The sequence below is a fragment of the Bos taurus genome, chromosome Y, assembly GCF_002263795.3.
Source record: "Bos taurus isolate L1 Dominette 01449 registration number 42190680 breed Hereford chromosome Y, ARS-UCD2.0, whole genome shotgun sequence".
Taxonomy (NCBI): domain Eukaryota; kingdom Metazoa; phylum Chordata; class Mammalia; order Artiodactyla; family Bovidae; genus Bos; species Bos taurus.
In genome coordinates, this window is record NC_082638.1 from 6,527,497 (window position 1) to 6,553,158 (window position 25,662).

General features: G+C 50.9%; 1 protein-coding gene across 7 annotated transcripts in view; it reads left to right on the top strand.

Annotated features, from left to right (window-relative positions):
- The first annotated feature begins 9,675 nt into the window (after nucleotides 1-9,675).
- TBL1X (transducin beta like 1 X-linked) overlaps nucleotides 9,676-25,662 on the top strand; it is a 245,297-nt gene continuing 229,310 nt past the window's right edge. For all 7 annotated transcript variants that reach the window (XM_024987975.2, XM_059883982.1, XM_024987972.2 and 4 more), the window contains exon 1: nucleotides 9,676-9,728. The gene's annotated coding sequence lies outside the window, so the exon portion shown is untranslated. The remainder of the gene's footprint in view (nucleotides 9,729-25,662) is intronic.

Genomic DNA, 25,662 nt, shown 5'->3' on the forward strand with positions numbered 1-25,662 from the left:
ATCCAGGTCTTTTCCAATGAAGTCAGTGCCTCACATCAGGTGGCCAAAGAATTGGAGCTTCATCTTCAGCATCAGTCCTTCCAGTGAATATTCAGGACTGATTTCCTTTAGGATAATCTGGTCCTTTAGGATGATTTCCTTTAGGATGGACTGAATCCTTCGATCGCCTAGAAACTTGGGTTTCTAGGCCAAGTAGTCAGTATTATTCACGCTTCACTGGGTCACTGACCTCTGCTTTTATAGTGCTGTGAGCTGAAAAGGAATGGACACACGTGTGTTGCAATAAAGCTTTATTGATGGACACTGAAATCCAAGTGTGACCTAATTTCCATGTCACAAAATATCACTGTTTTTGGATTTTTTCCCCCCAATCTTTTAAAAATTATTTATTTTTGGCTGTGCTGGCTCTTCATTGCTTCATGGGCTTTTCTCTAGTTGTGAGTGGGGGGCTAGTTTCTGGGTGTGGTGTGCCGGCTTCTCATCACCTGTGGCTTCTGTTGTTGCAGACATTGGGCTCTAGTGGGATTCAGTAGTTGCTGCAGGTGGGCTCCCAGGCTCCGGAGCACAGGCTCAGCAGTTGTGGTGCACGGGCTTAGTTGCTCTGCAGCAGGTGGGATCTTCCCGGACCAGGGATTGAACCCGTCTCCTGAGTTGCAGGTGGATTCTCCAGGGAAGCCCAGTGTTTTCCCGAATCTTTAAACAAGGTATCCTTTGCTTGTAGGTTGTGGAAAAAAACAGGTGTCAGAGCCGACCACTGCCAGCTCCTGTCCTAGCACAGAAGCTCCATCAGGGCAAGGAATTTTGCCTGTTTTCTTCATTACAGTTTCCCCAGAACCTGTTTTATAACACCTTTTGATACCTTTTTGATCATGGAGGCATCTTTTTGGTGTTAATTCAGCGTTTAAAAATATGGATTAGGTTAATGAGTTAAGTTTTTGGCTCCCCCTTAAAGTCATCTCGATCTAGGGTCCTGGCCCATGAACCATGGGAGGGTATTCCATGCTGGTGACATGGATTATTCCTGCTAAGGCCACAGGGCCATGGACAACCATCATACTTTCTCCCTCGGTAGACAGATTAAAGGGAGTCCATGAACTTGGGTGGGAAGAACCCCTGTAGCGAACCCAAATGTAGCATTTCCAAAAAGTGTGACTATAGAGGAGATGACAGTTAATAGTACCTTTCATTTGCCACCAAGCTGTCACCAACAGAAGTCTGATGTATTTTCAGAGCAGGTTGCAGTTGAATCATATTTTGTTTACCTGCACCACTGCTTTGAAATGATGGAAGTTATTAGTCCCACCTCTAGAGCTTATGATTGGAAGGACTGAGAAAGAAGGGCATGTATCATGACATTGGAAGGCCTGAAAAAAAGTTTAACTGCATCTTAACAGACTTGAGTTTCTTTGTCATCTTATGTGTATTATGTATGTATGCATTTGGAATCAATATAATCACTAAATTGCCAGAGAAGGTCTGGGGCATGGAAATGGTTACAGAGCCTTTTCCTCAATCCTTTAACTTCTTGAAAGTGTTGCGACTCCATGGACTGTAACCTGCCAGGCTCCTCTGTCTACGGAATTCTCCAGGCCAGAATACTGGAGTGGGTAGCCATCCCTTCTCCGGGGGATCTTTCCGACCCAGGAATCGAACTGGGGTCTCTTACGTTGCAGGCGGATTCTTTACCAGCTGAGTGACTTGTGGGTCCAGTCTTTCCCTCCGAACCCTAGAGATAAAAAATCCCTGCCCTCCAATATTACGGGGAGGATCGTATTGGATATTGTTGTACCAGCTCCCTGATGCCAAGTGCAAGGTGTTTTCAGTATTCGAAGGATGCGAACTGAAGGTGACATTTGAAACAGAAGGAAACAGCCATGACTCACATGAATTACTCTGCGGGCGCCGCCATAACAAAGCACCGCAGATTGAGTGGTTTAAGGAAGAGAAATTTACGGGGGCTTCCCGGGTGGTCCAGTCCTTAAGACTCTGCACTACCAATGCAGGGGGTGAGTGTAAACTGGTTCTATCCCTGACGAGGGAACTAAGATCCCACCCGCAGTGCGGGGAAAGTTTAAAAACAAATGTATTTTCTCACCATCTTGGAGGCTGGAAGTCCGGGTCAGGATGTTGGCTGGGTGGCGTTCTTCAAAGATCTCCCTTCTTGCTGTGTCCTTACACGGTCATCCCTTGGTGCGTGTTTGTGTCCCAATAGTCTATTCTTAGAAGGACACCAGTCAGATTGGATAAGGAATGGTCACCGTAATGACTGCCTCTGATTTATTTATTACTTTATAAGCCGGCTTTCCAAAAGCAGTTGCTTTCTGTGTGCTGCCGTCCATGGGGTTGCTAAGAGTCAGACACCACTGAGTAACCGAACTGAGCGAAAGGTATTAGGGCTTAGGACTTGAACACAGGGGTTTGAGAGGGGACACACAATTCACCCCACCTTGAAGGAGAGATGAGGGACGTTCCTGGTGGTCCAGTGGTTAAGAATCTGGCTTCCGGTGTAAGGGCACGTGGGGTAGATTCCTGGTCAGGAACTAAGATCCCGCATACCTCAGAGCAATGAAGCCCACTTTACTGTTGGGTTGTCTTTATCTACTGTTAAACACGACAGTGAAAATCCTGTGTGTTGCAACCATGACCCGATGCAGGCAAAAATAAATAAATAAAAATATGCTGTTGGCCCAGCTGGGAAAGAATCTGCCTGGAACGCGGAAGACCTGGGTTCGATCCCGGGGTTGGGAAGATCCCCTGGAGAAGGGAATGGCTACCCACTCCAGTGTTCTGGCCTGGAGAATTCCATGGACTACTACACAGTCCATGGGGTCGCAAAGAGTCGCACACGACTGAGCGACTTTCACTTTTCTAAAAAATAAAAGAGAGAGATTTGATGTCTCCCCAGCTCTAGAGGAGAAGAAAGCGTACCACCTACCTCATCTCGCCTTCAGGTAGGATGATGGACCTCTCTCTCTGTCCTCACCCCTGTTTACTTCTCCAGGGATGTTTGCACTTGTATAACCAGCCCGTTTTATAGTTTCCATTCCGGTCTCCCTAAGGAAAATTAAAAGCAAGCGCCCAAAGCAAATGGGCTTCCCTGGTGGTTCAGCTGTAAAGAATCCGCCTGCAATGTGGGAGACCTGGGTTCGATCCCTGGGTTGGAAAGAGCCCCTGGAGGAGGGCATGGCAACCCACTGCAGTATTCTTGCCTGGAGAATCCCCCTGGACAGAAGAGCCTGGCGGGCTACACGGTCCACGGGATCGCAAGAGTCAGATGCAATTTAGTGAGTAAAGAACAGCAACCCTAAAGCAAACATTGGCCAGAGGTTTGTAAGTGAGGTTGGCAAGCACTCACCCATTATTCGTTTCATAAGGGAAGCTTGTGGTAGGCAGATGCTTCCTCAAAAGTGAGACATCCTCTGCGACCATCACCGAGGCATGGAGCACAGCAATCCTGGAATCTCGGTCCTTTCTGAGATTTGCAAGCAAATATTGGCCTATGTGGGCTTCCCTGGTGGTTCAGATGGTAAAGAATCTGCCTGAAATGCGGGAGACCCGGGTTTGATCCCTGGGTCAGGAAGATCCCCTGCAGAAGGAAATGGCAAAGCCACTCCAGGACTCTTGCCTGGAAAATTCCATGGACGGAGGAGCCTGTCGGGCTACAGTCCATGGGGTCGCTAGGAGTCGGACACGACTGGGCGACTTCACTTTCACTGTATTGGCCTATGTCTGAGGAGCTGTAGAAAATCATACGGGCCTCGGTGAAATTAGATACTGGATTCGATGAAAACTAGGCAGTAATTCTTGAGAGAAGCTTAATGCCTCTTCCTACTGTCTCTCTTTTTTTGAAAAAAAAAATAATATTAATAGACTGTTTTTAAAGAACGGTTTTAGATGTACAGAACAATTTAGCATACAGTACAGAGAGTTCCATTTTCCCACCTCCTACACGGCATTTCCAGTGTGAACATCTTTTGTGTGAGAGTGGTACATTTATTACCACTCTTTATCGAATCAATATCGATAAAATCCACAGTTGATATTCGAGGTCACTTTCGGTGCTGGCCAGGTCTACCTGTTTGGACAAATGCAGAATGTCATGCACCCACCACTCCAGTTTCATACAAAACGGGTTCACTGCCCTGAAAAGCCCTTTGGGAGGCCCATGTTCAGCCCTTCTTTCTCATCCTCAGAGCCCCCAGGCAACCACTGACCTTTCCAGTTTGGCGTTTTCTAGAACGTCATAGATGCTTACTTCTGGGAAGAAAAGTTATGACCAACCTAAGCAGCATATTAAAAGCAGAGACGTTACTTTGCCAACAAAGGTCCGTCTAGTCAAGGCTGTGGTTTTCCTAGTCCTTGTGTATGGATGTGAGAGTTGGACCATGAAGAAAGCTGAGCGCTGAAGAAGGGATGCTTTTGAACCATGAAGAAAGCTGAGCGCTGAAGAAGGGATGCTTTTGAACTGGAGAAGACTCTTGAGAGTCCCTTGGACTGTAAGGAGATGCAACCAGTCCATCCTAAAGGAAATCATTCCTGAATATTCATTGCAAGGACTGATGTTGAAGCTGAAACTCCAATCCTTTGGCCACCCGATGTGAAGAACTGACTCATTGGAAAAGACCCTGATGCTGGGAAAGATTGAGGGCAGGAGGAGAAGAGGATGACAGAGGATGAGATAGCTGGATGGCATCAGCGACTCAATAGATGTGAGTTTGAGCAAGCTCCAGGAGTTGCTGATGGACAGGGAGGCCTGGCGTGCTGCAGTCCATGGTGTCACAAAGAGTCGCACACGACTGAGTGACTGAACTGAGCTGAACTGAGAATGTCATAGAGTCGGACTCATACAGGATGTAGCCTTTTCAGATTGGCTTCTTTCACTCGCTGACATACATTTAAAGTTCCTCCATGTCTTTCCGTGGTTGGATATCTCATTTCTTTTCATTGCAGAATAATATTCTACCATATGGATGTGTCCCAGCTTGCTTATCTGTCCACCTACCAACTAACATTGTTGCTGCCTTCAGCGTTGGCTGAGTAAAGCTGCTAGACATCACTGTGCGGGTTTTTCTGCAGACACAAGTTTTCAACTTAGCTGGGTTAAAAACCCAGGAACGTAGTTGTATGTTTCTGCTTTATAAGAGGGCTTTCCTGGTGGCTCAGAGGATAAAGCGTCTGCCTGCAATGCAGGAGACCCGGGTTCAATCCCTGGGTTGGGAAGATCCCCTGGAGAAGGAAATGGCAACCCACTCCAGTATTCTTGCTGGGAGAATCCCACGGACAGAGGAGCTTTAACTGACCGACTGCCTTCCAAAGCGGTCTTAAGTTGCACATTCCCATCAGCACAGGCATTCAGAGTTCCTGTTTGTCTGCATCCTGTTAGCATTTGATATTTTTATTTTTCTTTTTTTTGCCCTGCTTACATTCTCTTGGTCCCCAGACCTGGAACAGAACCGGGGGCCTCTGAAGTCAAAGTACCCAGGCCCTAACCACTGGCCTGCCGGAGAGTTCTCTGTACTTTGTCTCAATGTGATATTTCCCTGTGATATATAATATTCCACAACTTTTCATGTGCTTGCTTGACGTCTGTCTATCTCTTTGGGGAGATTTTGTTTCCAGACCTTTCGCCCATTTTTATTTTGGATTTTTGTCTTAGTGTCCGGTTTTGAGAATTTTTTTTGGCCTATTTTGGTTTCAGTCCTTTATCAGATATGGATTTTTTGCAAATATGATCTCCCAGTCTGTAGCTTGTATTTTCATTCTCTTAACAGTCTCCTTTGTAGAACGTTAAGTTTTAAATTTTAATAAGTCCAACTCATCAATTTTTTTTTTAAACAGGGATCATGTTATTGATATTTTATCTGAAAACTCATCGCTAAGCCCAAAGCCATCTAGATTTTTCTATGTTTTCTTCTAGGAGTTTTGTGTTTTTTTGCCTTTTGCGTTTAGGCCAAAGATCCATTTTAAGTTAGTTTCTGTGAAAAGCCTAAGGTTTGGGCTAGATCAATGGTTTTGTTTGTTTTGTAAACGGATGTCCCTTGTTTCAGCACCATTTGTTGAAAAGGATATTCTTTCTCCACTGAAATACCTTTGGTCTTTTGTCAAAAATTAGGTGACTGTATTTGTGTGGGTTCCGGCTGCCCTTTGATTACAAATTTGGCTGCTGTTTAGGGGGAATATTTATAGCATTTGTTGCAAGCAGATTCTTGTATTCCAGCTCTTTCCATCAACAACCAAAAATAATTGTTTGGAGTACAGATATTGTGCAGTGGATAACTGTGGAAATCATTGCTGCTGAAGTCTCCATAGTAGCCTTTATACCCTTGTCAGATGCGCTAGCTCCTTTCCTGCTCGACTTTAATGTGTTTTTCTTCCACCATTTGAAAAATCTGAAAGCCAGATTAAATATAATAGTCTAATTTCCCACCTACCTACCACCCATCTAGCATTCAGAAAGTGGGATTTCAGTGTTATTATGGAAAATGTAGGGGTCGCCTTTCCTATCTGAGGTCTTACAAAGTCCCTGGGTGTTCCTAGGACTCTTTGACTAAGGTACTCCAGTCTTGTAAGAAGACCCCTGGGATTGTTGGGAGCCGATCAAATAGGAAAGATGGATCCCAAGTTCCCTTGCATTGTTACAAGGATGTGAAAGTCGCTCAGTCCTGTCCGACTCTTTGCGACCCCATGGACTGTAGTCCATGGATTTCTCTAGGCCAGAAAACTGGAGTCGGTAGCCTTTCCCTTTCTCCAGGGGACCTTCCCAACCCAGGGATCGAACCCAGGTCTCCCTCATTGCAGGCGGATTCTTTACCAGCTGAGCCAGACCAGCTGCAAAAACCGGCCACGCTGGGGCGTAGGAGGGAGCGAGGATTTCCACCACTTTTCCATACTTTAAAAATGACTGGCATCTGCCAAGCCATCAAAACATACAAAAGAAGCCTTTCTCCTCGTCCCGTTCGGTTCGGAATTTCCAAGCAGCTCCCGACGAGCAGCTAGCGATGGCAAGCCAGAGAGGGCCAGGTTTGGCTGCGCGGCTACTCGAGAGTGTGCGGTAGCCGAGGGCCGACGTCCCCGTAGAGCCGAGCGCGGTAATGATGTCAACTTGTTATTTACTTTCCAAATCTGAATGACTGAGCAAGGCGAAAGGAGAAATCAATCAACCGCAATGTGACCCTACAGGCGGAAAAAAACGCAGCGCTCCCACCAGCGGGCGGTGGGGGGAGGGGAAGCACGTGTAACCGGGGCAGAGTTGCATCAGGCGCGCTTGCCTGCCCGGGTTTTCTGTTGCATAGCCTTTTTTTTTTTTTTTCCGATTGCATGAAAAGACCTCAGCCTCAGTCCTCACAAGCCCTAGGAGCCCGGGAGCCAGGCCGGGCAGGCTGGAGGCAAGGCCCCGCCACGTCCTTTTGTGTGTGTGTGTGTGTGTGTGTCTGTGTGTGTGGGGGGGGTGGGGAGAGGCTTGAATGGTAACCGGTAGAAAAGAAGGGCAAAATCTATTCTGCTGATTCACAATTATGGAGACCGTGTAAGTGTCTTTTTTTTTTTTTTTTTGCTGTGCTCGAATAATGGTGCAGTCACCGTCGTTTTAAATCATTGACGTTTTACAGCAATATTCGGCAACGTCATTTTGAGGCCGCCTTTTGGAATGGAGGATCAGCCCCTTAAAAAAAAAAGTCACCTCGCCTCCCCTCCCCACACGGTCAGGAACAACAAACGGCCCAGTGTCCCAGAAAGGAGCAAGCGAGGTTACAGTGCAAAATGCTGAGTGTCCTGGGCTCTTTAGGGCAAAAAAAAAAAAAAACCCCAAACCCAAAAACCCTCGTTAGGCACTAAAGGGAGGGGCCGGCTTCCTTGAAAATATTCGCCAAAGCAGACATCCAAGGTGCTGGGGTGCGTGTGCAGCGCGCGCGTGTTTGTTTCCGCGAATTCAGGTCATGGGTGGTGGGCAGTTGTCACCAACCCGGAGGGGGCGAAAGCAACCTGGGGCCTTGGGTTCACCAGGTCTGGGCCGAGTCAGCAAACAGCTTTGCAAACGTCCTAGGTTCTGCAGCCTGCGGCTGGAGGTGGGGGTGGGGACGTGCGAGAAGGCCCCAGGGTCCCGGTTCCACCACCACGCTCCCCCCGAAACCCCGGCCTGGAGCCCCCCCCACCCTAGGTCCTGGCGTCCACCCCAGTACGTCTTGAGTTTCTTTTTCCCCAGGCGCCTTCCCTGCTAGGGATTTTTGCAAAGGTGGAGGCTTCACTGGAGCCCCCACTTTTGGGGGGAAGGGGAAGAGACCGCGCGCGGGTGGGGGGGATGGCCTCTCGGCCGGCGACTTGGAGGGGGCTGGCACCCTCAGGCAGGTTAGGGGAGGGGGGGTTCATCTTTGAGCTGGGGGAGGGTAACACAGCAGTGGCCCTGTCTCCCTGCCCCCCTCTCCCCCCCTCCCCGAGACCACGGGGGTGGCGACCCGGTTCCTTTCCCCTCCTGGATAATGGGTTTGGGACTGGGTGGGGGGTAGGTCCGAATTTTCTGATGCGCCCCCCACCCCCACCCCCGATGGAGGCCTCGGGGTTGGGACAAGGTTCGCAGAGAGGAGGGAAGAGGCCCGGGTTCCCCTCACCCACCCCAGGCGTGGCAGGGAGGGGGGAGCTGGGGGAGGGGGGGTGAGGGACAGGGTAGGGTCGGAGGGCCCCCCTCCGCGGGGGAGGGGCTGGACTGGGAAGCAGGTCTACCGCCCCCCTAGAGGCCATGGGGGAGGGGCCCGGGCTCTTACCGCCTGCACCGTGGGGGAAGGGCAGGCCGGGGTGTGTGGGGGAGGGGGCACACTGGAGGCCGTGGGGGAGGGGTGCTGGCCTGGACGCGGCCCCTTTGGGCGTGGGGGAGGGTCTGGGGGGTGGGGAGGGGGTACGCGGGTGGGGGGAGGTTGCAGAGGACCCGGGCTCCCCTCCCCCGGCGGTGGGGGAGGGGGCGGGCTGGGGGTCCTGGGGGAGGGGCTGGCCTGGGACGAGGCCTCTTTGGGGGTGGGGGAGGGTGCAGGGGCCCCGGGGTCCCCTTTCCCTGCGGCGGGGTCGGGCGCAGGCTGGGGGCCGTGGGGGTGGGCGATGGGGAGGCCCCGGGTGGGGGAGCGCGCAAGGGCCCCGGGCGGTGGGGGAGGGCGCAGGCTGGGGGCTGTGGAGGGTGATGGGGGGAGGGCGATGGGGGGGTCCCGGGTCGGGGAGCGCGCTGGGGCCCCGGGCTCCCCTCCCCCGGCGGCTGCGGCGGCGGCGGCGGCGGCGGCGGGGGCGGGCGCAGGCTGGGGGCGGCGCCCAGGGCCGTCCTCCCGGCCGGGGTCGGCGTTCCGGCGGCCGCTCCCCAGCGGAGGTCACTGGCCGCGCCGGTCCCTCCCGCGTCCCGCCCTCTCCCGCCGCCGCCGTTTTCCCCCCCTCCCCGCCCGCCCCGTCCTCCGCGCTCGGGAGCGAGGAGCCGCCCGCGCCCCCACCCCGCCGCCGCCGCCGCCGCCGCAGCGCCCTCGCCGCCATTCGGCACCCGAAACTTTCCAGCGCCCGCGCGTCTCGGGGACTCGGCGGCGGCGGGGGACGCGGGCGCGGGGCGGGGGCGGCCCGGGGGGGCGGCGCGCGGCGGCTTCGGGCGCCGGGCCCTCGGCTGCCGCGGCGCGGCCCGGGCTCGGCGGCGGCGGCGGCGGCGGCCGGCGGGGCGCAGGCTTGGAGCGGCGGCGCCGGACACAAGTTGCGCGGCTCAGGGCGAGGTAAGTGTGCGCGCGGGGCTCGGCCCGGGCCGGGCGCGCTGCGGAAACTTCTCTCGCTCAGGGTAGGGGTGAGGCCCGGGCCCGGCTCATTCCCGCTCTCTGAGGGGGTCAGGCCGGCCGGCCGCCCGCTCGGGGACCCCCGTCTCTGGTAGGGGGGTGGGGGTGCGGTGGAGGGAGGGGGCCCAGCTTCCCCAAGTGTCCCCCGGGGATCGGGCTGGGGTGTTGCGCGCGCTCCCTGCAGGCTGAACAATACCCCGATGGGGCCGCTCCCCCAAAGTGGTGCCGGCGCGTCGGGGGTTGGAGGGGCGGGCGGAGACTGGAGCTGGGGGTAAGGGGAGGCTTCTTTGTTTTGGGGAGGGGGAGGTGATCGGTAAGTTTTGGCGAGGGGGGTGGGGGTAGGGAGCGCTCCGTTGGTCCCTCCCGGTGCCGCTTTTGTCTTCCGGGCCCGGGGCTGGCTGGGCGAACCTGCGCGGCCGCGGGGACCCCCCCCCCATGGGGGAGGGGAGTACCATTCATCGCCCCACCCCCCCGGGGGGGGGCGCGGGCCGGGACCCCGGGGGGCGCGCCGCGGCGGCGCGCGCAGGGCGCAGAGTGGCGGGCGAGGCGGCGCGGGCCCGCGGCGGTTCAGTTTCTGCGGCGCGGAAACTGTCAGGAAGTGGGGAGCTCCCCCCAACTTGCGCCCCCACCCTCCCAGCCCGGCCCGTAGCGAGGAAAACAGGGTGGGGACCACTTGGGTGGGTGGGGGTGGGCGTCCCTGGGCGATCTACAGAGCGCGCCCTGGGGGGGGGGGGTGGCTGTAGACCTGTTGCGCCTGGTCTAGGGGGAGGGGTGCCCCGAGATCCGCGTGCCAGGCGGTGCTTCCTTCTCCCCACCCCCTACCCCGCCACCCTCCCGAGGGGACCTCGCCCACGGCGGTGGGGGTGGCCAGTGCTCGGAATGGAGTGGGGCGCGCCATCGCTTGGTCGGGGGCCACCGGAGGTCGCCGGGGACTGTGACACTTGGGGGTCGCTAAAGGGCTCCCCCCCCCACCCCCGGGCGCTGCGACTTCACGTGCGTTGCCCGTGCGCGGCAAGACCCGCGACCGGGATGGTTTTAGGGCACAGCCTGGCCTTCCTCCGAGTCCACTGCAAATTCCACGAAGTTAAAAAGTCCGAGGTGTGTTGTTGTTGTTGTTGATTTTTTCCCCCTCCTGTCGCCGATGTTGTAGCGTGGAACCGCCGAGGAAATAGAAATCTGTCTCCTCTATTCCTTTTGCCGCGGTTTGGGTTCTTGCTTGGCTTTATCACATACGGCTTGAACTGACTTCTTGAATGTTTTTCTGTCCAGACGCGCCGCCTGAGCCCCTGGGTTAACCTGGAAGGCGAGGGGCGGGACTCCAGTCTGGGTTGGGGAGCGAGGGGGTGGTGATGGCGGGGGAGGCTCGGGTTAAGTCCAGCCTGATCGGTGGCCTCGGGGGTAGCAGATGGTGGAAGGACTTCTGGGAAGTTTAGTCATTCCTAGAAAAGACGCGATTGGGTGGGGGTGGGGGAGATGGTGATTATGGAAACCATTGATACTTGAAGACGCTTTTCACGTGAAAGGGATGTTCAGATATCTCAGATGTACTGCAGATTGCTTGGAAAACCACCCAGCTGGATAACGAATCCGGAAATGAAAGCTGGAAGTCCCATCCCTTGACCCACGTCTTAAAATGGCCCCTGAAGGATCATTGCGTGTGAAGTTCCTTAAGTGAACACACACCTGTGGAACAGCCCGTGAAGACTCTAAGGTGTTTTTTATTTGGTGCTGTGCAAAGCAAGGAGGTTGGCTCTGCTTTTTTTCCAGGGCTTAGTCACTCCAGGTATTATCAGCACCCCCCCCCCCCCCCCCCCCCCCCCCCCCCGTCATTGAAATTTCACCCCTGGAGCCTGAGTCTTGCCCCTCCTGCAAGTTGGGGTGTTTTAGTTAAAGTGCGTGCAGTCAACCCCCTTTGAACCAGAGGAGCCTCAGTGTTCTCACTGGTGATGACTTCCTGAATGTACCTGGGTGGGAGGTTTGTAGGTTTCAGTGCTAGGTGGCCAAAGACGGGTATAGAGCCCCTGAGTCCAGCTCCGAGGGGACACGTAAAACTGCTTTTGCTGGAAAAGCAACCTTTGTCCCCGTCTGGCCTGAACTAGTGAAACAGCCCACCCTGACGTCCTGCTCCGCCATTGACCTTGAAGTCCTGCCAGCTTTCCGAGCGTCGTTTGCTATATGTGCAAAAATAAAAACGGGAACCGAGATCACGGCACTCATTGGATGGTGCAGGAGCAGAGAGGAGGAACCGTTATGTGTAAGTTTTTTTGAAAACGTCGAGTTTGCCTGTAAATTTTCACTGTTGCTCCGGCGCGGATAAATTCATCGTCCTTTGGTTACTCACATGCCCCGCGCTGAGGATTTTACAGGCGCTTAACGCCCTGTGAAGACACTGACTTTGCTCATCTATGGTGGAGGGAAGATTGATTCTGGAAACCCAGCTCTGAAGCTTGGTGTTATTTTGTCTTCCTGTGTTGACATGGGGTGAATGTTCCCATTTGGAGACAAACTTGTTCAATTACAGAGACACACACTTTTTCTCCCCCACACAGAATCTTAGATTGAACTCTCTCTTTCTATATATAAAACCCTAGATTTCTCAACAGAAATCATGAAAGGTCAATCACAGAGGCCTTGTTTTATCCATAGCTTAATTATCTGGGGTGGTACCCACTGCCCACCTGGGCATATTTAGATTCCAGTTGATTAAAATTCATTTATTAGTGGTGGTTTTACTAAAATGCCCAGTTGTGTTGTTTCAGGGCTTTGTCCATAATTCAGATCCTCAATAGATGTGTTTGGGGGTCATCAGTATAGAACTTGAAGAAGGTCCAGTTTGGGAGCGGTGCTCTGTAGTTGGGCTTCCTTGGTGGCTCAGTGGTGAAGAATCCGCTTGGAATGCAGGAGACTGGAGTTGGATCCCTGAGTTGGGAACATCCCCTGGGGGAGGAAATGGCAACCCACTCCAGTATTCTTGCCTGGAGAATCGCATGGTCAGAGGAGCCTGGTGGGCTACAGTCCACGGGGTTGCAAAGAGTTGGACATGACTGAAGTGATTTATCACACACGCACTCTATATTTACTACAAGTAAGGATCTGTAAAGAAACCAGTAAAGAGTTAGCCTGCTCCTTGTGGAAGGAGGGGAGAGGCTGTAAGAGTTTTAGACAGTTACTGGTTAGTCAGTTCAGTTGCTCAGTCTTGTCCGACTCTTTGCGACCCCATAAACCGCAGCACGCCAGGCCTCTCTGTCCATCACCAACTCCCGCAGTTCACCCAAACCCATGTCCATCGAGTCGGTGATGCCATCCAACCATCTCAACTTCTGTAGTCCCCTTCTCCTCCTGGCCTCAATCTTCCCCAGCATCAGGGTCTTTTCCAATGAGTCAGTTCTTCGCATCAGGTGGCCAACGTAGACCTTAAAAAAGATTTCAGCTAGCAAGTCACCTGGGAAAGTGATTTCAGTGAGATCGACAGCTGTGGTTTTAAGGTTGAGGTGGTGTGGATCATTTCTGAATTAGAAAACCGGGACTCCAAGCTGGAGTTTTCGTGAGGATTCAACTTCGGAAAAAGGGTGTGCGTCAGTTTCCCCTTCTGGAAAAAAGCCAGTCCCCACGTTGCCGGCCCGAGTCTGTTGTGGCCAACATCCCTTGGGGTCTCAAGGTATTGCTAACAGTGTGGCCCCATGTAGCTGATTGAGAGAACATATCTGATACGCCCCCCACTTCTCCCCCACCCCAAGCCAAGTTTATGTTCTAAGTTTTAATGTCCTGAGGGCAAACTCTTCTGTATCAAGCAGGCTGACAAGGAATCCTCCCTACAGATGAGACTTCACAACGGTCAGTGTGTTTTTAGCAAGTGGCTGAATGGTGCCCGTTTCCTGTACACCGGTCTCTGCACAGGATGGTAAATTCCTTATGATGTGTTCTTTGCATAATCTTTTGCGTTTTTTTTTTTTTTCTTTTAATAGCCACGGATTAGAAATTTCATGTGTAAATCAGGAGGGGGGCGGGAAACCCAGTTCTGCTTCTGGGAGAGAGGTGACTTCCCAGATGGCCCCTTTGTGCCATTTGTCTTTAGTCTTGCTTTCATCTCAAGAGCTGTCAGCCTTTGAGACACCTCAAATCTTTGGTGACTTAGGGATAGTCACAATTATTTTGCTTGCAGAGTGGCAAAATGGGTTCCAGCCGGGGGAAGCCAGACCCAGAGAAGGCATCTCCCCTAGGTCCTGAGCATCAGGAATTCATAGCCTCCCTCAGTGACCTATTGGGAAGGAGGGCTCCTCATGCCAACTCTGGGGATGCCCCCTCGCCCAGCTCTTGTCCAGGAGCATCGCCAGGTCTGACCGGCGCCAGGGACCAGCCCGATCGCACTGCCCTGTGAAATGAGGCCCCCCAGGTGTTGCCTCCTGTTTCTCCTTTAGAAAAGTACATGACCTGCAGTAATAAGCTGTTCCTCTCTCAGCACCCGAGACACTTAAAAAATATAGTTCAATTGGGAGGCAAGACTCAAGTCGTTCTGTAAACATGCTTAAGTGGAAAAGATGATAAACCTTTTTTTTTTTTTCCCATAACTATTTTTAGCGTGAAGGAAGTAACTGGACACCAGTTGTCCCCTCGGGGCTGGCCCTCTGTGGCCCTCTCCCCCCATCCATCCTTCCCATGGGGCTGGACCAAACGGATAGGCCTGGCCATATCACCAGTCAAAACCAAAAGAAAAGCTGGATGTGTGAAGGGACAGACGGACGGAGTCCACTTGTTTTTTTAAAGGGAAGGGGAGAAAGCAAGTTTAAAACCTCGGGGGAAGGGTGGCGGGAAATGCAGGCGGTCACGAATGTGCTCCCCAGAAACTTGATCCAGGGTGGTTGTAAGCTCACAGAGGGGATGGCCTCCTGCAAGCCCTCTTGTGTGAGATCATCGCCATCAAATATTTCTTGGGAATCTTCTGCCAGACGGAAGGATGCAGGTGTGAAGTGGAAGCCATTGAAAACAATTTACTTGGAACAAACATACACTTGGAAACAGAGGGGAGATTATTTCTGTCTTAACATCGAAAGTTGGGTACCACTTCCATGGGTCTGGTTTGCTCTTGGTGGGTGGAAAGGAGCCATGAAGCATTGGCTCACAGGTTGAAGACAAAGAGAAGCAGAGGGAAGACTATTTCTATCTTCCGCAGGAAGTTGGGTACCACTTCCATGGGTCTGGTTAGCTCTTGGTGGGCGGAAGGGAGCCGTGAAGCTTTGGCTCGCAGGTTGAAGAGAAAAGTTTTAGCAGGTGAAGGTAGACGAGATAGTTGCACATGGAAACAGTGTCCTCAGCGTTTGAACGCGGGAAGCTCATCATCCACTCGCAGTCCTCAGTTCAGGCACTTTTTTCCCCTACGGTGTTTGGCAGCGTCTGGAGACATCTGCGGTGGTCATGTGTCGGGGGGTGAGGGGACGGTGGTCTCCTGGTGGGCCCACGGATGTTGAGTCCCCTCTCACGGTGCTCCGTGGTACAGAGCCGCCCCCAAAGAAGGACCCAGCGCCGTGAGTCTTGAGTCCTGTTTTGGTCCGGGGGCCAGTGGGCTGGTGGGACCAGGTAGGCATTGGGTGCTGTGGTCCTCGCAGGCCGTTTTAGGATGCTTTAGAAGGAAGGGAAGACAAGTGAACAGGAGGAGGTGGCCAGCTGGATGGCCTTTGGGGACCACAGAAGCTGGAGGGGCTCGGGGGGCTAGAATGTGTTTACCCCCAGTTCAGCCCCGGCTCTGTCTTCAACTTTTCAGAGCCCTCGAGGCTTTGCACCCCTGCGCTGGGCTCCTTCCTGTGGGTTTTGCTGATGTCACTGCAGATTTGCCCAGGTTTCGCTCTCAGTCAGCTTCTGGGGACTTTGGGCATTTATTGGGGTGGGGGGGAACCTAGCACCTGTCTGCTGATTTCAGACCCTCACAGGGCCCGGGGCCGTGTGGGTTAACCTGGACTGGGCGGGGGAGGCTGACCTCCACCGCTGGGGGTGCTCCGGAGGGCAGGGGCATGGGGTCCCCTACTTGCGGGATTCAGGCTGGGTCCCCTCCTGTGACTGGTGGATTAGTGGACAAGGGCTGGGAAGCCGCAGGGCTGTGGACCTGCAGTGGGTGGGTGGGGGTCAGCCGTGGCACCCAGAGTCTGGTCCCTGTGTGCACTGGGGTCCCCCGGAGCCAGCCTGAAGCGCCTTCCTCTGGGAGCCCCAGGGGAGCGCCAGGCACACCCAGGTTGGGGGCCTTGTGAGGTCCTGGTGGTCCTGGGGGTCTTGGGGCAGGGCTCTGAAGAAAATCTGGTTTGAGGCCAGCTCACCATGCACTGACGTCGCCTTTGGGCATATCAGTGACCTCCCCTGGCCTTAGTTTTCTCATGGCGAGAGAGAGAGACACAGAGAGAAAATAAAATTTATTTCTCAGGCTTGTTGTGTTAACAGACAGGGTTATCATCGTGCTTGGAGCCCGGTGTGCTTATGTCTTATTCTCTGAAGTTGGGAGTGCCTGGGGATGCATCCAATAATAACAAGAATACTATGTCTTTCTTGGTTCCGGTGGTCTCCAGCAGTTGCCTGCTTGCTTTCCTTATCTTTTTCTCTCCTCTTGAGCTAAATTTCAGGGCTGGCATATGCTCGTGCACACACACACACAGATACATGCTATATATAGACACATATATACTCTGTGTGTTTCCCAGATTTACTATATGATGGAGTTTGAATTTCTGCCTGCTGAAATGTCTGTAACCAGCACCACCAGAATCAGGGTGAAAAGGGAAAGGGAAGTTGCTCAGTTGTGTCCGACTCTCTGCGACCCCATGGACTGCAGCACGCTAGGCCTCCCTGTCCGTCATCAACTCCTGGAGATTACTCAGACTCGTGTCCATCGAGTTGGTGATGCCATCCAGCCATCTCATCTTCGTCCCTTTTTCCTCCCGCCTTCAATCATTCTTTCCCAACATCAGGGTCTTTTCACATGAGTCAGTTCTTCGCACAAGGTGGTCAAAAGTATTGGAGTTTCAGCTTCAACATCAGTCCTTCCAATGAACACTCAGGACTGATCTCCTTTAGGATGGACTGGTTGGATCTCCTTGCAGTCCAAGGGACTCTCAAGAGTCTTCTGCAACACCACAGTTCAAAAGCATCAATTCTTCGGCGCTCAGCCTTCTTCACAGTCCAACTCTCACATCCATACATGACCACAGGAAAAACCATAGCCTTGACTAGATGGACCTTTGTGGGCAAAGTAATGTCTCTGCTCTTGAATATACTGTCTAGGTTGGTCATAACTTTCCTTCCAAGGAGTACATCATGCTAAATTCCGGGCTGGATAAAACACAAAGTGAAATAAAGATTGCTGAAGAAATATCAATAGCCTCACGTGACACCACCTTTATGGCAGAAAGCAAAGAGGAAGTGAAGACCCTCTTGATGAAAGTGAAAGAGGATATTGAAAAAGCTGGTTTAAAACTCAACCTTCAGAAAACTAGAATCATGGCATCACTTCATGGCAAATAGATTGGGAAACAGTAGAAACAGTGGCAGACTTTATTTTTTTGGGTTCCAAAATCATTGCAGATGGTGACTGCGCCATGATATTAGAAGATGCTTGTTCCTTGGAAGAAAAGTTCTGACCAACCTAGACAGAGTATTAAAAAGCAGAGACATTACTTTGTTGACAAACGTTCATCTAGTCAAAGCTGTGGTTTTCCCAGTAATCATGTATGGATGTGAGAGTTGGACCATAAAGAGAGCTGAGTGCCTAAGAATTGATGCTTTTGAACTGTGGTCTTGGAGAAGACTCTTGAGAGTCCCTTGGACTGCAAGGAGATCCAACCAGTCCATCCTAAAGGAGATCAGTCCTGAATATTCATCAGAAGGACTGAAGCTGAAGCTGAAACTCCGATACCTTGGCTACCTCATGTGAAGAGCTGACTCCTTGGAAAAGACCCTGATGCTGGGAAAGATTGAAGGCGGGAGGAGAAGGGGATGACAGAGGATGAGATGGTTGGATGGCCTCACCGACTTGATGGACACGAGTTTGAGCAAGCTCCAGGAGTTGGTGATGGGACAGGGAGGCCTGGCGTGCTGCAGTCCATGGGGTCGCAGAGTCAGATGGATGTGACTGAGCTAGTTAACTGAACACTTGGGCCAGTGTGTTTTCCTGAGAATCATTCTGCACCACGCATATGATCAAAAGCAAGGGAAAACCACACTTAGAGCTTCTTAATACTTAATTCTTAATACTGAAGAGATCACAGTGATAAAATGTTAGGTGTCTTGTGGTCTAGTTGCCTGAGATTTAGTCTCTTCCTATGCCGGGCAGTCCTTGCTGCGAGGTCAGTTGAGGTGGGACATTTTTTGGGGAGCCACGTTCAGACTTTCCCAGCAGTCCCGTGGAGAGACATTGAATATGTCCTGTATATTCGTAGCTCATGTCTTGAGTTTCAAAAACTGGACTTGCCTTTTCGAGGCAGTGGTTTTTCCCAGTGGGTTAATACCAGGGCCATAAGGCAGGCTAAAAATACCCACTTGTGCTGGCATTTGCTTGTCGTAGCAATAAAATTCCTACAGCTGTGTTTCTCTGTGGTTGCTGACCTACATTCTACCTTGGGTTGTCATTTCACTGTCTGTGATCAAGTGAGACATGGCATGTTCTCTTAGGACAAGCCTTTGCCTGATGTTTTGGCCAGGTGAGTCCAGCCTTGGGCTTGTGTTGAAGTCACTGACCCTGTGTGTGTCCTCACCTGTAGCGTTGAAGGCGTTAAGGAGCTAGCCGTGAAGCCTTTCGAACGTCTCGTGTGTGCGGATTCTAATATGGAAAAGGAAGCCTGCTTCACTGTTGACGATAGCTTTTTTTTTTTTTTAATTGATTGCAGTTTCTTGGCTGTGATGGGTCTTTGTTGCTTCATGAGGGCTTTCTCTTGTTCCGGGGAGCAGGGTCTAATCTTCACGGCAGTGCTTAAGTTTCTCGTTGCGGTGGCGTCTCTTGTGGCAGAGTACGGGCTCTGTGGCGCTTGGGTGTCGGCAGTTGCAGCTCAGGGGCTCAGCGCTTGTAGCGCTCGGGCTCAGTTGCACTGTGGCCTGAGGGATCTTCCCTGGCCAGAGATCGAACCCTTTTCCCTTCCATCGCAAGGCAGATTCTTAACCATTGGTCCACCAGGGAAGCTCTTGTCTTTTTTTTTTTTTTAAACACTATAGGTTACGGTTTCAGTTCAGTTGAGTTGCTCAGTCGTGTCCGACTCTTTGCGACCCCACGGACTGCAGCACGCCAGGCCTCCCTGTCCATCACCTACTTCCGGAGTGCACCCAAACCCATGTCTGTTGAGTCGGTGATGCCATCCAACCATCTCACCCTCTGTCGTCCCCTTCTCCCGCCCTCAATCTTTTCCAGCATCAGGGTCTTTTCCAATGAGTCAGTTCTTCCCATCAGGTGGCCGGAGTATTGGAGCTTAAACCTCAGTCCTTCCAATGAATATTCAGGACTGATTTCCTTTAGGATGGACTGGTTGGATCTCCTTGCAGTCCAAGGGACTCTCAAGAGTCTTCTCCACCACCACAGTTCAAAAGCATCAATTCTTTGGCACTCAGCTTTCTTTATGGTTCAACCCTCACATCCATACGTGACTGCTGGAGAAATCATAGCTTTGACTAGATGGACCTTTGTTGGCAAAGTGATGTCTCTGCTTTTTAACATGCTGTCTAGGTTGGTCATAGGAGCAAGTGTCTTTTAATTTCATGGCTGCAGTCACCATCTGCAGTGATTTTGGAGCCCGCGAAAACAAAGTCTGTCACTGTTTCCATTATTTCCCCATCTATTTGCCATGAAATGATGGGACTGGAAGCCATGATCTTTGTGTTTTGAACGTTGACTTAACGGTGGTTTAAATCAACTAGCAGTTTGGGAGAACTGTGTGTCATGCTTTGTCATATTTCCCATGATTGAAATAGGCAGTCCTCAACATTGCTAAGTCAGTTGCCTACTTAGAAAAAAAAAAAAAAAAGCCCTGTAGCATTTCAGAGGACACTTTGGGCTGTGAGTTGCCTCCAAATAATTCTTAGGTGTGGTGTTGTCTTCTGATCTCGCGAGACCCTGTGAAAGACGCAGAAATGATGCTCAGGGCAAAATTCACAGTGTTTATTCTTGTGAAGAGTGTCTCTTGCCTGGAATTCCTGTCATTTATTCCTGTCGTGGTGTGTGTAGCTGGAATGCTAAAAAGGAAGCATGAGAGATCTCTTTATTTACTTCTCTTGAGCCCAAAGATGACCCCGAATAGCCATCCCCTGCTGCTGCTGCTGCTGCTAAGTCGCTTCAGTCGTGTCTGACTCTGTGCGACCCCATAGACGGCAGCCCACCAGGCTCCCTGTCGCTGGAATTCTCCAGGCAAGAACACTGGAGTGGGTTGCCATTTCCTTCTCCAATGCATGAAAGTGAAAAGTGAAAGTGAATCCGTTGTATCCGACTCTTCGCGACCCCATGGACTGCAGCCTATCAGGCTCCTCCGCCCATGGGATTTTCCAGGCAAGAGTACCGGAGTGGGGTGCCATTGTCTTCTCTGAGCCATCCCCTAGCACTTTGCTTTCTGGAACAGTTGCCACCAACCTGCCCCATCCATCCCATCCCCCACCCGTTTCCCCCCCGCCCCTCACCTCCTCCACCAATGCGATCAGCCTCCCTGTTTTTCTCCAAGACGTTGAAGACTTCTGTGACCCGGAGAGTCAGCCTCGTCCATGTTGGAGCAATCCATGTACAGAGACGGCCGTTCTTGTCTTGGAGAGCTGGACTCGTAACTGTTACAGACTTGCCCCTTGTCATCCGGCTCTAAGGTGTCTGTGAACATCCGTTATCCACTTTGCAATCATTTCTGTTAGTTTAAACTTTCTGGGAGATGGAAATGTGGGCAAAAGAAGTTTGTGTGATGCCATATTGTTTCTTAAATCAGGAATAGCAAATACTTTGATATGGGAAAGACCTGGTAAGTTATGACGGAGAACTGGAGAAAATCCTGCGTCACTGAGTAGAGATTTTTGTTTCTGGTGTATTGTGAGTGATTCTTCAGTTCAGTGACTCAGTTGTGTTCGACTCTTTGCAACCCCATGGGCTGCAGCACGCCAGGGTTCCATGTCCATCACCAACTCCCGGAGCTTGCTCAAACTCAAGTCCATCATGTCAGTGATGGCCATCCAACCATCTCATCTTCTGTCATCCCCTTCTCCTGCCCTCAATCTTTCCCAGCATCAGGGTCTTTTCCAATGAGTCAGCCCTTCGCATCAGGTGGCCAAAGTATTGGACTTAGCCAGGTCAACCATGCCTTTCCAGGTACCCTTGTTATCTTAACATGCGTTTGAAGATGAGAACTGAGAAAGTAGAGTCTGCTTCATGTCTGTAGTGCCGGTTATGCAAACGTAATTCTCAGCATCTATAAAGTTAGCCAGGTGGTTGCCGAGTTTTATGTTGAATTTCAGAAAAGCAACTGAGCAGAGAATTGATTCACTTAGGAGACAGGTTCAAGTTGGGTACTTGCCGAGGTGGTTTTTCCCAACAGAATCTTACCGGGCATTTTAATCCCTTGAAACTTAACTGCCAACTCAGTGTTGGTTAAAGACTCAGGTGTTCACAGTTATCAACGTCAGAACCACAGTTGCTCGTTTCTGATGGTTGCAGGTCAGTCTTGGGAGACATGCTTTGGTTTAGCTCCTAATGCGATCATGGAAAAAGTAATTACGTTAGGTTTGTGTTCCTAAGACGCACGATGATTCTGTGCCAATTTCAACAGTTTCCAGGGATCTGAAGTGTAATTCTTCAAAAAGCTTTGCCAGGAGAGAGAGCGGTGGAGGGGCACCCGGCCCAGAAGTTGGTGACAATGAGAATTAATGATGTCGCGTGTCCAGGGCGTGACAAGAGATGGTTGTAGACCGGCTGAGAACAAGTGGAGGAGTTTATGGAAATGGAACTCGCCTGTTAAATTTCATGGGCCTCTGACTAGGTTTCCTTGAAACCCAGAGTCTCTACATTTAGCTGGGGCCGAGGGGGACACAGATTCCTTGTTTCCGCTTTTAATTCCCGAAGTGGACTGCTGAGAAGTGAATTTCATCTCTGGTGCTCTGTGAGATTTACTGGAGTGCAGGAAGAAGCTTAAGTTGTGGGGGGGGGGGGGGGGTTGAGTCTTATCTCTAGTTAATACTTAACAGGAGTTGGGGTTAATGCTTCAGTGGTTTTCACTGAGAGGTGTATGGTGAAAAAGTGTCTTAGAGATCACTGGTGAGGTCCTTAGAGGTGATGAAGGAAAGAAACTGAAGTCCCTGAATAAAGGGGGGCACAGATGTAGTCTGTGTGTGTACGTGAGTGTGTACACACAAGCGTTGCAGTTGCATGGGGAAACGTTGCAACTGTGCTGTGCTTTTTAAAGCATTTCTTAACGCCCCGGTGTTTTCATAATCACTTAATTCTGTCTGTAAATCAGCTGCTCTCATTGACGGATGCCCTCGGGGCTCCCAAGAACCAGGCTTTTTTTTTTTTTGGTGGAAGACGTGATTCCAACTGCACAAGATGTGAGATAGCGCTGGAACAGGCTTGTTATACAAGCCTTTGTGTGCCTTCGGTCTGGCTGTTTATATTGCGTTTTTTTCTTTTTTTCCCCCCAAAGACATATTTCATCCATCATGGTTGTTTATATATATATATATATATTTTTTTTTTTTTGCATATCACTTGAGAGGCTATGTAATAGAGAAAGGTGTCATTTTGGTTGATGCTTGTTGGTAGCATTGCAGAGAGTGAATAAATAACAGAAGTTATATTCACAACCCAGACCACACTGTGGGCTGCCGAGGTGAGACCTGGGACTCACCTCCACACTTCAGATCTTTGCCTGAGCTTCAGGTCGTTTGCAGAGAACGGCCGAAGCTTCGGTTTGCAGGCCCGGAATGCCGACCGGAGGTAGTTCCCGGGTTTCCACAGCAGCCGTTGTGTTTGTTTAGCTTGAAGTGACTGAGGTGCCAGTTTCAGGTTTTGTGTGTGAGTTGTGGTGTTTGAGTCTTGTGTCTCTTGTTGTGGCTCCTGAGTTTGCTGTGTAGGTTTTGTGAGTCCAGGAAATCAGAGAACCAGCCCTGTGCACGCAAGACGCCTGCAGCTGACGACGCTCTTGTTCTATACGATTCGGGCTCGTCAGGATCCACTCAAGACATTCATTTGTCCTTGGGTAAACCCATCAAACCGGTCCATACTAAAGGAAATCAATGGAATATTCAGTGGATGTTCAATGGAAGGACTGAAGCTGAAGCTCCAGTACTTTGGCTACCAAAGAGCTGACTCATTGGGAAAGACCCTGGTGCTGGGAGAGATTGAAGGCGAGAGGAGAAGGGCATGACAGAGGATGAGATGGCTGGATGGCATCACCGACTCGATGGACATCAGTTTGAGTAAACTCCAGAAGTTGGTGATGGACAGGGAGGCCTGTCGTGCTGCGGTCCATGGGGTTGCAAAGAGTTGGACACGACTGAACAACTGCACAGCAACAAAACTGATCCATTTAATCTGCTAATAAAGAAAACAGAACATAGTTTCTTTTATGGTAATATTCAGAAGACACCGACTAAAGACAGAGAAGAAACAGGAAGTAGATTTTTTTGTCCTTTTTTTTTTTTTTTAATTGAACCTTGTATCTTGCAGGATCTTAACCCCCCTAATCAGGAATAGAATGCAGGCCCTTGGCACTGAAAGCTTGGAATCTCAGCCAGTAGACCTCCGGGGAAATCCCGGGAAGTAGAATTTTTGATATCTGTATTATGCCCCTTTGTCTCTGCTCTCCAGAGATCAGTGCTTGAAGCTCCTGTAACAAATGTGATTCGATGAAAGTCTTTGGGAATGTACTCTTGTCTGCCCCGTCCCTGATCATCTAAGAGGTGAGAGAGATTGACGCAAAGTATTTTGCTTTTAACTGGATGCCTTAAGCCTTGCCCGCATCCTGACCCTCCCCCAGGAGGGGTCTTAGTTTCAGCAGGAGGGGTCTTAGTTTCAGCAGGAGGGGTGTTCGTTGTGATCCCCAGGCACTCTAGCTGTGGCACACGGGTTTTGTTGCTCCACAGGGTGTGGGAGCTTACTTCCCTGACCAGGGATTGAACCCCTTGTCCCCTGCATTGGAAGGTGGATTCTCAACCACTGGACAGTCAGGGAAGTCCCGGCGACCCAACATCTTGTTGTAGACAGGTCAGCTCAGCACCGATAAATCGCTTCAGCTTTGGAAAGGATTCTTTTTTCTGTTGTTGTTGTTGATAACTCTCTAATAATTATTTGTTTGGTTATTTGTGAGCCCAGTTATGCTAAATAATATTCAGAGATGTATCGGAGAATAACCATAACCTTAGATTCCTCGAAGAAACGGGTACAAAAGTTGTTTTTATTTCCTAAATGTGAGCCGCAGGTACCCATGAAGTGCAGAGATCTGTGCATATGTGCTTGTCCCTAAGCCGTGTCCGATTCTTTGCGATCCCATGGACCACAGCCCGCCAGGCTCCTCTGTCCATGCAATTTTCCAGGCAAGAATACTGGAGTGGGTTGCCATGCCCTCCTCCAGGGGATCTTCCCCACCCAGGAATTGAACCTGAGTTTCCTGCATTGGCAGACAGAGTGTTTATAATACTGCGCCACCAGGGAAGCCCAGGATCTATCTATGTATACTCCCGGGGCATTACAGTCACAGGTGTGGGAAGCAGGAATATAGAGAAATAGAAGCGACAAATGGTAAGAGCCAGCAGTATGTGGAATATCTAGATAATGCTAACCTTTGAGGGAAGATGTAAACACATCTGTAGTGTTGTGAATTACCATCCACGAAATTTCTATCAAGGAAGGCCGTTACTTCTAGGGACGCGTGGGTTATGAAAATGAACTATTTTCATTTTCCCGCAGAAACAAAAATCCATTGCAGTTCAAATAATTGTATGTGAAGCTTTACGATTGGAAATCTGAATTTAGCAACATTATATAACCCCGGTTAATTACATTAGTATATTCAAACTAAATATAGAATAGAATAAGATTAGCTCATGGAAGTGTTTCTTTTTTCTCTCCGTACAGCTCGTATCCACCCAATCGTTAATAGGTTCTCATTGCCTTGTGTTTTTTTCTTTTTGATCATCCTGTATGTGTTTTCAGAGAAGTTAGTTGAATAAAACCAGAGACTGTCTGTTTTCACGACTTCCCAGTTCATATTTAAACCTGAAATGGTCCACAGAAGCAGCTGTCCCTCGTGAAGTTTAATTTCGTCAGTTCCTGGCCCAAGAGGAAGAGGTCAGCTCGGGTCCCATTTGGCTGGGTGGCGTTTGCTTTAAGGGAAGTTTTGCATTTGATTCATTGTTTGCTGTCTATAAGTAAATGTTCAACCTCCTTGAATTTCCTGTGGTGTTTGCTTTTCCATGGAATGTTCTATATTTGGACCGCAAATGTGTGTTTTCTGTATGGGTCTCTGATGGCCCAGATGTTCGTCAGAGTGAAATTTCTCTCTGTACACACTGCTGGCTTTGGGCAGTTGGCTTGTTGGGTCGTTCCTAGAACTGAGATGGGCACATTGTAGGTTCAGGTTGGGCTTGTCATTGCCTCTGCGGGCTTTGTTCGCGCTTGCCGTCCGTGTTTGCTTTGCCTTTGGGTGACTGTCCATGGCTGCTTGCGGTGATTCAGTTAACACAGAGCTCTAAATCCCATTTAAGACCACGTTGGTTTTCTGCAGCAGGGTTGTTGAGGGGACTCAAAACTTTGCTGTTCAGTCACTCAGTCGTGTCCACCTCTTTGCGACCCCGTGGACTGCAGCACGCCAGGCTGAGTTCACTCAAACTCAGGTCCATCGAGTCGGTGATGCTGTCCAACCATCTCGTCCTCTGTCACCTCTTTCTC